General features: G+C 35.9%; 1 pseudogene; it reads right to left on the bottom strand.

Moving 5' to 3' along the window:
* Positions 1-11,750, bottom strand: part of LOC107684563 (multidrug resistance protein 1-like) — a 33,669-nt pseudogene extending 21,919 nt beyond the window's left edge.
* Between the last annotated feature and the right edge of the window lie 4,092 nt (positions 11,751-15,842).

Here is a 15,842-nt window from a genome sequence, read left to right as displayed (position 1 = left end):
CAGTCCTGGAGAGCCGCAGCCCTGCAGAGTTTTGCTTCAACCCTAATCAAACACACCTGAACGAGCTAATCAAGGTCTGAACGGTTACTAGGAAGCTACAGGCAGGTGAGTTTTAATTAGGGTTGTAGCTGAACTCTGCAGGTCTGCGGCTCTCCAGGACCGGAGTTTGCCACCCCTGCTCTAGACGATTTGACCAGACCGCGAGACCACACACTTGATGACTGTAGGAACGATTTCACAGTGACACAAGATCTCACAGAGACTCGCGAGGTCAAACGTGACTAGAGAAGAAAAACAAATGGATAACAATCGACGTTGTCAGCTGGCTCTCCCGGCGCGCGTTCTGTTGTACAGTGAAAAACAAAGTGTAACAAAGAATATGGGTGATGTATTCTGCTTTCGTGGCATGTTTGTGGCTCCCAAGTTTCAGCTATAGAAGCACGCAACATCCGGTGAGTGACGCTTGCTCGCTCTCATTGGCTATCGCGGGTATCATGTCAGAGGCATAGATCAAGAGTCATGTTTGATATTTACGATTTGAGTTCGGCGACGCTCCGTCTCGATCGGGAGCAGTTAAATAATCGTAATGACACCACACAATAGAGGATTTTTTGGGACAAAAAATCACTTGTGACAAGTCGCGAATCGGACTTGCGAATCTTGCGAATCTCCAGTTTCGCATTACAGGAATAAATTACATTTTAAAATATATCCAAACAGAATATATTTATTCTAAATTGTAATTATTTTTCACAATATTACAGTTTTTACTGTATTTTAAATAAATAAAAGCAGCCTTGGTTAGCATAAGAGACTTCTTCAAACAATATTACAGACCCAAACTTTTAAATGGTCGTGTATTTAAAATAAAGTTGCACTATTAATACTGAAAGCTGTAGTCATATGGATTAGCTCTCACATAAATACAACTGAAAAATAAATTCAGTCAGGCCTATAACAGTTTAAAGAGATGGATGCAATGAACCGGAGCCAAAAACACAGGCTGTATCCACAGTGAAAGCTTAATTACTGGTTCTGATGGCAAATCACTGTGTTCCACTCACCCCTTTAACCAGAGATGCATCTGTGGCTAATTTAGTGGTCAGGACTCCCACTGCATTGTTGTTGTCATCAAACCAAGCAATCTCCTGTTAAGGGAAACAGGCTTGAGGATGAAGCACGCATTTCAATAGCTATCTGTTTGTGCCAGATTAGTTCTCAACTGCATATAGTAATGGAGTGAGAGATGTGGGAAATGTGTCGTACCTGTCTCATCATGGCGTTGAAAGCCTGACTTCTCAACCTCATGGTTAGAAGCTCACCAGATTTACCAAACATGAAGCCCTACATGACAGAGCACCAGATGTGAAACTTACATACAACATTTATTCCAGAAATATATTAAGCAGGACAACTGTTTTCAACATTGATATTAAAAATGGTTCTTTAGCACCAAATCAACATACAGATTTCTGAAGAAACATGTGACTCTGACGACAGCTGAAAATTCAGCTTTGCCATTACATTTTAATTGTAATTTATACACTTTTTTACATTTAACTTTTAATTTAGATTTTAAATTGTAATAATATTTCACAATAATATTGTACTGTTTTACTGTATTTTTTTATTTATTAAAAAAGCAGTAATGGTGAGCATAAGAGACTTCATTTCAAAAATCATTAAACTTTTGAATGGTGTATTGGTTGCAGTCAACACACAGTGAAACACTTTATTTATAAACTAGATACTAGATTGATTGATTTAGCTAGCTAGCTATCTAGCTAGTCTGTACTCAATTCACTAGAATGATACTAAGGAATTGTTAGATGGTTCTTAGGTTTCTGGTTGGTTAATACTAAGGGTAAAGGGAATCCAAGTAGAAGTATGAGTAGAATCCAAGTATGAGTAGAAATGCTAGTAAACACTACTAATAATGCAACAAAGTCTCACCTGGAAGAAATAGGTTATAAAAGCCACTGCTCCAGTTAGTAGAAAGAAAAGCGAGAACATCATGGTCTTCTGTCGCTTTACTTCAGGATCGACTTCTGCAAATACCTACAAACAGAAGAGATTTTATTGAACTCAACATTCTGGTAATCATTGTAAATGCTATGTACTTATGGAACTAGTATAATATCCGATCCACAATGAATTATTTTGAAACTATAATAGGGAAGAAAACATCCACACAATAGAGATTTTTGTTCAGAGATGTGTGAACAAAGACAAAGGACAATAACACCAATGATTTTGGCAAACAGAATGGCCATACAGGGATAAACAGCTCCACCCACAAGGCTGCCCAGCGTACCCACCAGGAGGTAAGGCCATTCCGGCTTGTTCAGAGCCAAAATTTTAGTGAAAGGTATTTCTGGAACGTTCTCCTTTTCCTACAAGAGAATTTGAAATAAACAGGAACCGATTACTCCATTTATGAATCACCAGTGTGATTCACTCCGTAGCATCAAAGCAGTGGAGTGCTTGTACCTTTATGTCTTTTTTGGATTTCTTGCTCTTCTTCTTTGAGGAGGACTTCTTTCTGGAGGAACGTCTCTCACTGCCACGTCTTAAGCTTCGTCTAAGGGTTCCACTCTCCATTTGCATTTCCATTCCTCCCTCAGGAGTCTCTGTTTCAGAGGATTCCTCACCGGTTTCTCCCTCAGAAACAGCCTGAATATCATCTTCATTGGCATCAAGATCATCATTTGGTCTCCCAGAGGTCTGTTAATGTAAATGAATCATCAATCATTCTCATGTTTAAAAAAAATAAATAAATAAAGATAAAACATTATGCCAAATAACTCCAAATATGGTGGTCTTCTTGCGAGAGACCCCTTCCTAAAGGATACAGGCAGTTTTATACTTTTTTTTTTAGTGTATAAAGACTCCTTTAAACTGAGTGACAGAAATATTAAGCGTGATATTATAATGGTAATATTCCATTTTTATTGACATTTATATTGTCACAGCACTGCAACCAACACACACACACACACACACAAACTACTGTTAAAAACTTTGGGGTCAGTAATAGAAAAAAATATATATATTTATTCAGATCCTATTGCACTAAATTGATCAAAAGTGACCGTAAAGATATTTATGTTACCAAAGATGTCTATTTCAGATCATTGCTGTTCTTTTAAACTTTCTATTCAGCAAAGAATCCTGAAAAAAAATGTGTCATAGTTTCCATGAAAATTTTTAAGTAGCACAACTGTTTTCAACAGTTAAAATATCTAAAAATATATATATTTTGATCAAATAAATTCAGCATAAGATATTTCTTTCAAAAAAGATAAAATCTTACTGAACCCAAATTTATATATTTATACTGTATACACACACACACACACACATCAATTATGCATATATATATATATATATATATATATTTGTTGAACATTTTTTTTTCTACTAACTATAAGGATACATATAAGATGTATAAACCTTTAAAGTAATAATAAAACATTTATTTTCTCTTACTGGTATTACTGTTATAAGTAGTGGCTGTCAATAGAATAAAATAAATTTGATTAATTTCATGATTTATAGTTTAGAAAGCAAAATAAAAGAGTAAGAATATCAGATTTGTTCAATGTTTAAGGTTTGAAAAACCCTGATTTAAGGAAACAACAGCACAGAAATTCATAAAGTCGGTTCTGGCCCACTATTATTACATAGGCCATGTAAAGAGACAAACATGTACCTGTTGCATTACAAGAGAATAATACACTCCTTTCTTGGCCATGAGTTCTCTGTGAGTTCCCTCTTCTACCACTTTGCCTTCACTGAAACCAGCAATTATATCTGCTGAATGAATAGTTGACAGGCGGTGTGCAATCACAATGGTAGTACGTCCTGCTCTGGCCTAAAAGACAACACACATAATCATTAATCACTTGTTTACTGCAATGTTTCTCTTTTGTTGGTTAATACATTGTTAGCACAACAAAAACTGTAATAAATGACATTTATACCTATAATCTGCAACCATAACCTGTCTATTCCAGTACTCATGGAAATGCCTTTTATGTCACAGGGTGAATTGTTTTGCATCACCTTATCTAAAGCTGCCTGAACAATGGACTCGCTCTGTGTGTCCAGGGCTGATGTGGCTTCATCCAGCAGGAGAATTTTGGGGTTTTTGACGAGAGCTCGAGCAATAGCGATCCTCTGTTTCTGGCCTCTGCTCAGCTGAGCCCCTCTCTCTCCAACCATGGTGTTCAGCTTCTGTCTCAGAGAATTTTTTTAAACATTTAACTCCCTTTCAGACATTACACAACTACACTGAAATAAAACAGTGAAGAAATTATTTCACCAACAATTACAAACAAACACACAGCAGGTAACACATCATTTAAATGTGACATTTTGAGAAAGAAAAACTGAAATAGTGTTTTCTTGTACAAAAAAACTCCATTAATCTTCTAAAAAAAATGTTTTTTCACTTTAGTGCAGCTCACATACATAAGATCTGCTCAAAATGCAAAAATCAAAATATTTCTAAGTAGGAATCAACCAATATTAAAATTCTGGCCTATATCAACAAGCAGATAATTAATTTTATGCTATGAACGATAACCGATAAAGGGCAGATATTAAAAGTCTACTTTGTCTAAATTAAAAACATAGATGAGCTTCTTTTTGCCTTACATTTTTAGGGGCTGAACTGAGTTTAATAAAAAAGTACAGAACTCACATCTGGTAGTTTGGAAATGAAATCGTAGGTATTGGCCTCTTTAATGGCTCGCTCAATGTCCTCATCAGTGGCGTCTTCACGGTCGTAGCGTATATTCTCAGCGATGGTGGTTCCAAAAAGAACAGGCTCCTGACCCGCGATACCCATGTTCTCCCTCAGCCAGCGCACATTCAGAGTGCGGATATCACGGCCATCCAGAGTCACCTGCAAATGTACACATTTCATAAAATAAACAACAACATATTTTGTGTGACGTGAAGTATTGAAGGAATGCAGCTTTTACTGAGAGGTGAACTGATTTATGATTGCTCATTAGCAGATTCTTTGGGCATGTCAGTGTTACCTCTCCCGAATCAGGGTCATAGAAGCGCTGCAGAAGCTGAATTATTGTGCTTTTCCCACAGCCACTGGCTCCAACCAATGCAATGGTCTTTCCATGAGGGACTTTCAGATTCATTTCCTGTAGAATCTGTAATGATACACACTGAATCAGAACTCAGTAGGTTACCATTTCTACAGATGCATAATATATCAGTACCATATTGGTTATAAGCCAACTCTACAGACTTAAATTTATCAGTATTAGTTCAGTATCAGTATTAGTGGATGTTTCTGTATACAATATTGATATATATATATATATATATATATATATATATATATTCGATACTGATTCTTGCATGCTTTTTTCCTTCATTTTTACATTTAAAATTACCTTTGCCTCCATCTAATGCTAACTTAAAGTTAATCCTTAAAAGCAATAATTTATTAACAAAATATATTTTTTATTTTTAAAAATAATCATAAAAAATATATCATTTTATTAACTAATAATAATTTCAACACATAGAATGAATAGTATGAATGATAAAGTTCCTGACAGGTGGAAAAATATGCAACTCTACCTTCACATTTTTTTCTAGAGGGATAGCTGAAGTGGATGTTCTTGAATTCAATATCTCCTTTCACATGATCTGGTTTGTGACCTTCTTTTGAACTGCTGTCAATGGGACGAGGCTGCAACAGGTAACAGGAACAGAAATAAGTCATCCAGAATAACAATACAGGTATAAATATAGTAAAAATGAATCTCATTATAAAGACTGAAAGTTTGTACCATGTCAGTTGTTTTGTAGACCTCATAGGCAGCACCCCGGGCCTTAGCGATGCTCTCCAGGTTTGGAGCTCCCTGACCCAAGCTGAATGCACCAATCATCACACAGAAGAAAACCTGGGGTCAAAAGTAACAAAGCTGGTGGTTAAGAAACGTCTCCTGCTGTGACTTTATTCAGAGACAGATAAAGTCTTAAAAAAGTTTAACTAACTCACAATAATGACCCTTCCAATTGAGTAATTCTCTGGCTCATCCACAGAGAGTTTTGTCCCATACCAAAATGCCAGCGCATAAGTGCCGAATATAATGAACTGTGTCAACCCCATGGACACATTAGTGGTAATGGCTTTCTTTACCCCAAAGTTATTTGCTTCTACCAAGTTTTTCTCATACCTAGAATACATCAAATAGTTTGTCACAGAAAACCATTTATCTTATATTATAATAAATAGTAATTCCTTACATTTTTTTATATAGCGCTTTTCTGGGCACTCAACGTGCTTTACATAGAAAGGGGGAATCTCCTCAACCAGCACCAGTGTGCAGCATCCACCTGGATGATGCGATGGCAGCCATATTGCACCAGAACGCCCACCACACACTAGCTTATTGGTGGAGAGGAGACAGAGTGATGAAGCCAATCAGCAGATATATATATATATATATATATATATATATATAGTTGTATTTTTTAGTTTAGTTTATTTATTTATCTGTGTTGTTCATCAAACCATTTGATCTAAAAAATAAATAAATAGATAAAGACAATTAAACATCATACATACTTTAGACCAAACAGCTGCTGATCCTGCCAGCAGGGGACTGACAGCAAGAATGACCAGCGTCAGCTTCCAGCCGTAGATAAAACCAATGATGAAACCAGCAATAAATGTGCAGAAGAACTGGACAAACACACAGATTTTGTCCCCAAGGCCATCGTTGATTGTGTTTATATCACTGCATTGGGGAAAAGAAGGGAGATCCATAAATCTTAAAGGGGTCATATGATGTTCGAAAGACGGTGCTTTTTGTCAGTATAGTGTCCCTGTCACTACACTGGGGCGTTAGGACCCACACAGACCACAGCCTGCTGGCCTCACTAACACCTCTTCCAGCAGCAACCTAATTTATCCCAGGAGGTCTCCCATCCAGGTACTGACCAGGCTCAACCCTGCTTAGCTTCAGTGGGCAACCAGTCTTGGGCTGCAGGGTGATATGGCTGCTGGTATTATGTACACACTCAGAACAGCTTGGTCACATTCTTGACATTTAGAAGAAGGCCCAATCTTATCTCCCCTGTTTAAGTGACAAATTAGTTATGAACTTATGGTGATGAGTGAAAAGTACAGAATGTGCTCACTTTTCCACTGCTTTCTTCTGTCCGTTAAATGCCACAACTGTCCTAATAGCAAACAGAATCTCTTCAGCTACTGCTTTAGCATATGCTGTAAGCTCCTTGCTGGTCAGGGTGGCAAGAATCTGTAGGCAACAAAAAGGTAAGATATTTACAAAAAAATGTTAATAAACTAAAATGCAAAAAATATAATGACCAGCTATCCAGTGCGTTGTGATTGGCCGAATACCTCAAGCAGGTGATGGAAATGTTGTGCCCCTTACCATATTGTGATGCCCTGTCCGGCCGGAGCGATGGAGCGACGAGACAAAAACATTAAAACCCATTATAAACGAGGCATTTGTTGCATCCAGTGGGGACATAATTACTGATTATAATGACTTATACTGTCTTTTTACACGTTGTGTTGCATCGCGCCGCGTAAACATAAAACCATGTCTGCATTTGTGATCGGAGAAATGACAAACAACAAGCACTACTCTACACTGCTCAAAACTCCTGTTTTTATATTTAAATTCTTTAAATATAAAAAACATACTTACAGTCTGTGAGTCAGAACAGCCGGCACTGTAGAACCACAAACCACTGATTTCTAGTCATGTCCTCTTTTGGAAGGCCAAACAAAGTAGTTTCGCTTTCACAACAAAACACAGCGTCACACTCGGCGGCCTTGAGTGAGCGGAGGCGGGCGGGCTGGAGAACGGCGCGGCCGGCGGATTCGACGAGAAAGGAAAAATTTAAATTGCATCATATGACCCCTTTAAGTTTAAACACCTGAGATGTAACCAAAGAACTGATCAGGTGACAGAAACGAGAGTCTGGAACCTGGTTGCACTTCACATACTCTGTAAGTCTTATGTTCAGCTCGCCGATCTGATGTGTGTCAAACCATGACATCTGCTGGTGGAGGATGGCATGAAAGTACTTCTCCCGAATCCTCTTTGATTGCTTCGCAGCAGTTAGCAGGAAAAGCATTACTTGGAATGTGCCCAGGATCAGGACCGCAGCCCCGATTGCAACAAAGTAATAAGCATGTCTGTGTAAATAAACCAGCAAATTATGTCAAGGTTCAACAAAGAATTGAATGAATCATAGGTGGAAGATTCTAACAGTCGAATAACTTCACTAAATTCTTAATAGGAGAACTGAATGAGAATGAATGTGACACCAGGCGGCTCCCCACTCTGTCATTTTATCTTCAATGCCTTTTTCAGGAGAACCAGCCAAACACGTTGAAGAGTTGATGAAGGTGAAGTTTCCAGTAAAGTTGCCTGCAAACATTTGGGAGCAACATTTCCTGAAACCAGTAGTACCAGACCACCACATTAAAATAACTATTTATGAAATGATTGCTGAGCTGTAACACCAAGAGTTAAGTTTACGTTAGCAACTCAAATCAGTCCATTCTATTGACAGGTTTTAAAAGAGCAAGGACTAATGTTTCAGCCACACGAATTCACGCATGCTTAGACGTGTTTACATGGATGTTTCTTTATTTTACTATTAAATATACCTGTCAGATTACCTTTCTGCCCACTCAACACAAAGCTGTCAGTCATTTGTCCGAACACAACGCACATGAGAGGCAACGCAATGCCATGAGCAGCTGCACACAGCAGGCCAATCAGCATAAACAGCACCTCCGGACAGGTGGCATATCGAAACTGCAACAAACATGTGAGTCAAACACATGACAGCTGTCCTCAGGGCTTATCACTGCATGTTATATCACTGCTTATTAAAGCCGCAAATTAATTATGTGATGTAGAAGAGATGCACACTTACCAGCTGAAAAAATCCAACTGTTTTCACTGGCTCTTTCTTCTTTTTTGACTTTTTTGACGTTTTGCTATTTAAACAAGAAATAGTCAATTTAAAGTTTCAGATTTATTTATTTATTTGTTTGTTTGTTTGTTTATAATTAAGGGCCAATATGTTAAATCTTTAAATTAAAATATTTTTTAAATAAAATAATTTCTTTATAATATATATATATATATATATTACCTTTATGAAGGCATATTAAGGGCCATATAAAAGATAAGTTATCCATTTATGTAAAATCCTTCAACTGTATGAATTAACTGATACATTCACAATGGTTTCTAAATCCATAGCAAAATTAGAACAGAGTAATATAAATATATATGGCATAAAATGTTAGACCAGAAGTTTGCAAACTGTATGCCTTCTTCCTTCTTCCTTTTTTTAATTAAGTAATTGTCATTTTTGCTATAACCAAAAGAGATTATTATTAGAATATTATTTGACTATTAAAGGTCATATATTTTACACCTTTCTGGAGTTTTATTTTAAGTCTTGATGTACTTAAGAATACATATTTGCGGTATAAGTACCAAAAACCATCTCAATATGTTTTTAACGCTCCTCTCTCAGGAGCTCTGCAAAGAACAGGTCGATTTTGGCCTGTCTAATTAATATTCTTGAGCCTCTCTTCTGATTGGCCTGTTGTTTTGATGATACTCACAAGTAAGGTCAATAGAAACACCGGTAATGATGGTCACTGCTGAGGGAAATGTTGTCCGGCCTTACATGTTTGAGCCGAACTCAGACCCCGAATCGGCGACGACAGGAGACAACCAACCACCTCCTCAAACGTGCTTACAACAGGATGTTTCAGAATGGTAATTCATGTTTTTTTTTTTTTTTTAAACCGAATGCAGTAAATACAAGCCTGACCAGCCGAGCGTTTGCGATCACGTGAACTTGAAGACACTTGTACAAATGCGGATGGGTGACATTAATGGAAATGATTCCAGATTGGCGATGTAGTGTTTGGTTTCTGTATTATGTACTGTAATTTCCTGCGCTCAAACCTGACAATCTAAAGGATCAAATTCAGTGTATGTCGTTTGAGGTAATTTGTGAATTAGCATAGACTTATTTACATTTACATTACATTTAGTCATTTAGCAGACTTATAGTCTAAATAAAACCATTTGCAACTGTTACTATTATTACACTTGTATACTTTGGATTATGCTTATTATAGTGTGTGACGGCACTTGCACTACAGTTGTCACGGCGACCGTCACAGCCCTACTGTGCAATGATGCAGTTTCCTGACATCCAGACTGAACAGTGTTTTCTCGACATGTTTCCGTGTTGTTGTTGCTGCTCAGCAATGGCATGGATGCGATGTTGTCTGGGGGTTTGGCAAAAGGAGAGTGGGACTGTGGGCAGTGCTCGGGGTGGTGACTGAAGGTGGTGACTGAGTAGTTCTGACGTCACCTTTTTACGGAAGTCACAACGGTTCATGAAAGATCACAGCTACTTTATGCAGGCTGTGTGCATTTGACTGTGGATTGACTGTTTTGAAACGTATATGGTAGTTACACCTAGCACCTAGACCTCAGTTATTATGAAAAAAGCCAGGACATTTAAGTTTTGACAATATGGGACCTTTAAATGTATTTAATTCAATTCAAATGTTTGTATTTATTGATTTTCAGAATAAATATTGGTCCAAAGTGGGGGAGAGGGGGCAAATGAGAAAACTGGTGACAATGGCAAAGAGAAATTAGAATATTTAAAATTAATTTGTAAATACTAAGGAAGACTAACAAATATATATGTGTGTGTGTGTGTGTGTGTGTGTGTGTTACAAAATTACAAGCATTTTTATGTTTAGTTAATTAAGCATTAAAACTATGGCACTCAAAAAATATATAAAATGAAAAAAATAGCAAATAGTATTTTATATTACAATAAAATTTGTCAAATTATGATTTTAATGCAAAATTCTCTGTACATCGACTGCAACAGTCCCTTGCAGACCCCTGGGGGTCCCGGGTTTGAAACCCCTGCATTAGATAATCAGTTAAAAACACTAGAGGTGTATTATTGATGAACATTTTAAATATCTAGAGAACCCTTTCTGTGGAATTTTTGCCCCCAGCCCTTGTTAATTTCTGACTCTGGTTTATAGACACATTTATTTATTTTATCAGTGAATCTACTTACAAACGACAAGACTCATCTAAAACAATCCAATACAAATCAGACACATCCAAAACTACAAAAATTCTGCTTCTTGGTCACATTTATCCTTTGCCCTTTGATTTCTCAGAGGACTCCTTTGGTGGCTCATCTGGTTTGTCTTCCTGAGGTTTCTCATCCTGGGTGTAGGCTAGGTTGACGAAGTCCTCAGGGATCACCTCTGCACAAAAGGGGTTTATGTTTATTTAAGGAACAGGTGGTGTAAGTCTAAGGTGTCTGCCGAATATAAATAATTAACTCTAAATGACCCAGCATTTTACAAATTAGACAAATTATATAGATATATATTATATAGATATATATTTAGAACTGTAGTTTAATAAAATTACTTCTGATACAGCTATAATAATCCTAGTTTATATTTTAGACTTGCTATTGTGTACTATGAATATTGCTGGCTCAAGTAAGGGTTCTCAATTGTAAGTTACTTTGGGGGGAAAATGAATGAATGTAAATGTAAAATGTAAATGAATATACAGAACACACCTTGCAAGTAAGGTGGAGGGTCTGTCGACTGAACGCTCGGCTCTTCTTTCATTGTGATAGCACAGTGTTTGTGTTGCTAGATAAAGTAAACAGTTGCTGTAAGCAATGCTGGTTCAGAATGTGGTACAGATTTTAAAAAATAATAAAGTATACAATTACAAGGGTGTGTTGTAGTCACTAAGCTTCTCCCTCAAGCGGTTCTTCATGTTCTTGTCCGTCAGTGGGGGTGGATATGTCATCTTGTTCTTTAAAATGCCTAATAAAAGGGAAATGATAGTATAATAGAATATTTGAATAATATATATATATATACAATTATATTATATATAAGTAATGTAAATAATATTTAAAAAAAAAATTTCATTAAATGCTCAGAGGAGATGAAAAAATAAAAGGTATTGCTGCAATTAACAGATTTATAACAGGAAAAATATATTATTGCATTCATATTTTCTTATAAATACAGGACCTTTAAATACTCATAAAGAGATGTTTGATATAGCCTACAAGCTTTTACTGTCATTATATAGCATGTTGGTGTTATTATTACATAAGCTTATCTCTGACTATACATTAATTCATCCCACCTGCATGCATGTTACCTTACCAGTTACAACATAAACGGAAGTGTATTAGCCTACAAGTGAAATATGATATGATCGGTAACGCATACAATAAAATCATTTTAGATATATATTATATAGATATATATTTAGAACTGTAGTTTAATAAAATTACTTCTGATACAGCTATAATAATCCTAGTTTATATTTTAGACTTGCTATTGTGTACTATGAATATTGCTGGCTCAAGTAAGGGTTCTCAATTGTAAGTTACTTTGGGGGAAAAATGAATGAATGTAAATGTAAAATGTAAATGAATATACAGAACACACCTTGCAAGTAAGGTGGAGGGTCTGTCGACTGAACGCTCGGCTCTTCTTTCATTGTGATAGCACAGTGTTTGTGTTGCTAGATAAAGTAAACAGTTGCTGTAAGCAATGCTGGTTCAGAATGTGGTACAGATTTTAAAAAATAATAAAGTATACAATTACAACTAATAGTTTTGTATCCTTTTAATTCCCTTACCAGTTACAACATAAACGGAAGTGTATTAGCCTACAAGTGAAATATGATATGATCGGTAACGCATACAATAAAATCATTTTAACTTCAAACAACAACAACAACAACTTCATTTTAATTTAAAAACTCTAATTGTCACCCATATTCACATTTGTATTTAGAAAATATCATATTTTATATCATATTGTTTTTAATATTTACCAGAAAGTCCACACTAAAGGATGCAGTACGCAAAAACAAAACGCATTTAATATGCAAATGACAATTTTTCCTGCTTACCCCATGTGGTGATAACAAAAGCTCAAATCTGACAGACAATAAGTAGATACAGCAGGCTGAGACGCTCCTTCTGTTACATTGTTTTATAGCGCACTGTGATACCTGGACACGCCTCCTCCTGAGTCAATACTCCACAAAAAAATGTAGGCGTGGAAAGGAGAAAAAACAGTGACTTTTGCCTAAGTTAAATGAGGATATATGAAAAATGAAAGATTAACCATACGAACTTTGTTCCTCCTATAGAGGTGCATTAGATTTGTATAGGGTATTCAAGTGTTACTATAAAAGCTGTTACGGTGCGCTTTCATCAATCTTCATACACTGATTAAAGATGAAGTTCGTATTTTTTTTTTTTCGATGTACAAATACTTCCTATCCAACTTTAATATACAGAAACATCTAGGTCATATAAGGAAGATATGGGATAATAAAACGCTACGACTCAGCGTTTTCAAATAATTGTTCTGCTTTTTTGAGCATCCCGAAGAGAGCAGCCAATGGCGTGTGGGTTATCGGTTTGATCGATGGCAGAGACGGGAAGTGTTCAAACCTGTTCGAATACCGCAGCGTAGTGTAGTTGGGAAAATGTTCAGCAACACACTGACTTCATGTTGTATTTAGGCTACAACACTTTGACTTAAAGTTTAAGAAACAAGGTTAGACTAGATTATATAAGGCCTTTTAGCCTAATTAATGGCGGGTATGTCTGTTTGTCATCAACATTATACAGTGGTGTAATAATACTTCGTTACAGTACTTAAGTATTTTTAGGAGAATCTGTACTTTATTTGAGTTTTAATAGTTTTGTCAACTTTCACTTTTACTCCACTATAATTCCTAATTAAAATGTATTTTACTCCGATCCATTTCCTAGAAGCATATTCGTTACTTGGGCTATTACAAAATGAAGTCGGAAGAACAGACTGCAGGAAAGCTTCCTAAAAAAAAAATAAAAAATCTACTGCGCAAAGTTCTCGCACAACCGCGGTTTATTTCATTTTCCACTCAAGTCAAGGCTGGGGTGTGCGATATACTGTATATCGTCTGCACTAATATCGTGTTTTAACGATGTGCGATCTGACATTATGAGTGTATCACACAAACACAGAGCGTGCACGCATACACTGTGTGATTAAATGCAGTTAGAATACCCTTTAGATTCAAGATAAGAGGCAAAATGCCTTTTTTTAAATATTTATATCATTTAATAGTTAAGATATATCACACTAAGAGTGCCGTTTTTTCTCCAGATATTAGCATCATAACAAATGTAGGCCTAATAGCCTATTGAAAAAAGGAAGGTTGGGAATTAACTATTTCTGTATCCATTGCTGCTGTCACATGACAAAAGAACGAACGACTGGAACCCGAAGACTCGGGAGGTGAACTAATATTTCTGTTTCCTGTAAACACTGCATAAGTTAACCTACGAGGATGTGACGTGACAAAAGAACAAACGACCCGAAGACTCAGGTGAGGTGAATTAACAAGACTGTAGCCAGTAAAGCAATGAATTAATAATTTCTGTTTCTAATTTGGTCTTTGTTCTGTTTCTAATTTGGCATTTTTTACTTATTTGAAATGTGATCAATGTTTGCGTAAATAGATGTGTTGCGGAATTTGGATATTAACATGTAACATTTTGATTATATTCTGCTGAAATGAACGAAATTATCAAAATGACTTGTAAAAGGAATCGTTAATTTTGCTGAAGGAGATTCAAAAATGCGAGTCAGTAAAATGATCCAAACTTCCCATTTTGCTCCGCTGAGCGACACACTGGTGTTTTTCCTTATTAAATAAATCAGTTTTTTTTGAACGAATGACTCTAAAATGATCCAAACTTCCCATTTTGCTCCGCTGAGCGACACACTGGTGTTTTTCCTTATTAAATAAATCAGTTTTTTTTTGTTTTTTTTGAACGAATGACTGAGTGATTCACTCATTAAAACTGTCAAATGTTTAATTCCTGAATTAATCGATTTAATCTCAATGACTCGCTCATTATCATTGTTAACCACTTACTGGCGACTTTAATTTCACATTTAAAGTATCTTCATGTTTTAAATCTTTTCAGATATCAGCATTCAACGTTATAAGTTTAATACACAACATTGCATTTGTAACTGCTGGTTAAATGCGTCCATGTCCCCTCTGAGCTGCAATGAGCAGTCTTGTGTAAATTAATTTAAATGCCACTTCAGATGAGGATTCCATATTTGCCAAAACTGTTTTCTTATGTTGGAATGAAAGAGTCTTCCTACCAGATGAAGTGGCTCTTATGTTAACCCAAAGATACAAAATGGAAGAAAGAGTTATTAAAACTGAACGCAATTTTGCTGCTCAAACTGTATAAAACCTACTTAATTAAAATTGTTTCAAGTTTTCCCACAAGTAATAAAAGTATGAAAAAAGTAAACAAGTTTCACCCAAAAGCAAAAAAACAACAACTGTAAACTGTTTCAGGATCTTCCTCAGTCTGCAGCTGTAAAAGGAAAATATAATATACTTAAGTAAAGCAATGGGCTGAGTCTGACCAAATGCAACATTAGATCATTGACACCAGCTATAATATATTTTTTCCAGTAAATAACAAACCTCGGCTTTTATAATAAATTTAGATAAGATTACATATATTGTAAGTCTACTAATACATAAAATCAAAAGTTCAATCTGTTAAAATTATTTAATGCACAATGAACGAACATGAATGATCAAGTATTTGTATTAAACAACATTCAAAAACATTCATTCATGTTGTAAAAATATATTGTTCACTCACTGTAAGATGTTACTAGA

Source organism: Sinocyclocheilus anshuiensis, unplaced genomic scaffold (genome assembly GCF_001515605.1).
Source record: "Sinocyclocheilus anshuiensis isolate Anshui unplaced genomic scaffold, SAMN03320099.WGS_v1.1 scaffold225, whole genome shotgun sequence".
In the NCBI taxonomy this organism is placed as follows: domain Eukaryota; kingdom Metazoa; phylum Chordata; class Actinopteri; order Cypriniformes; family Cyprinidae; genus Sinocyclocheilus; species Sinocyclocheilus anshuiensis.
This window is presented reverse-complemented; position numbering and strand designations above follow the sequence as displayed.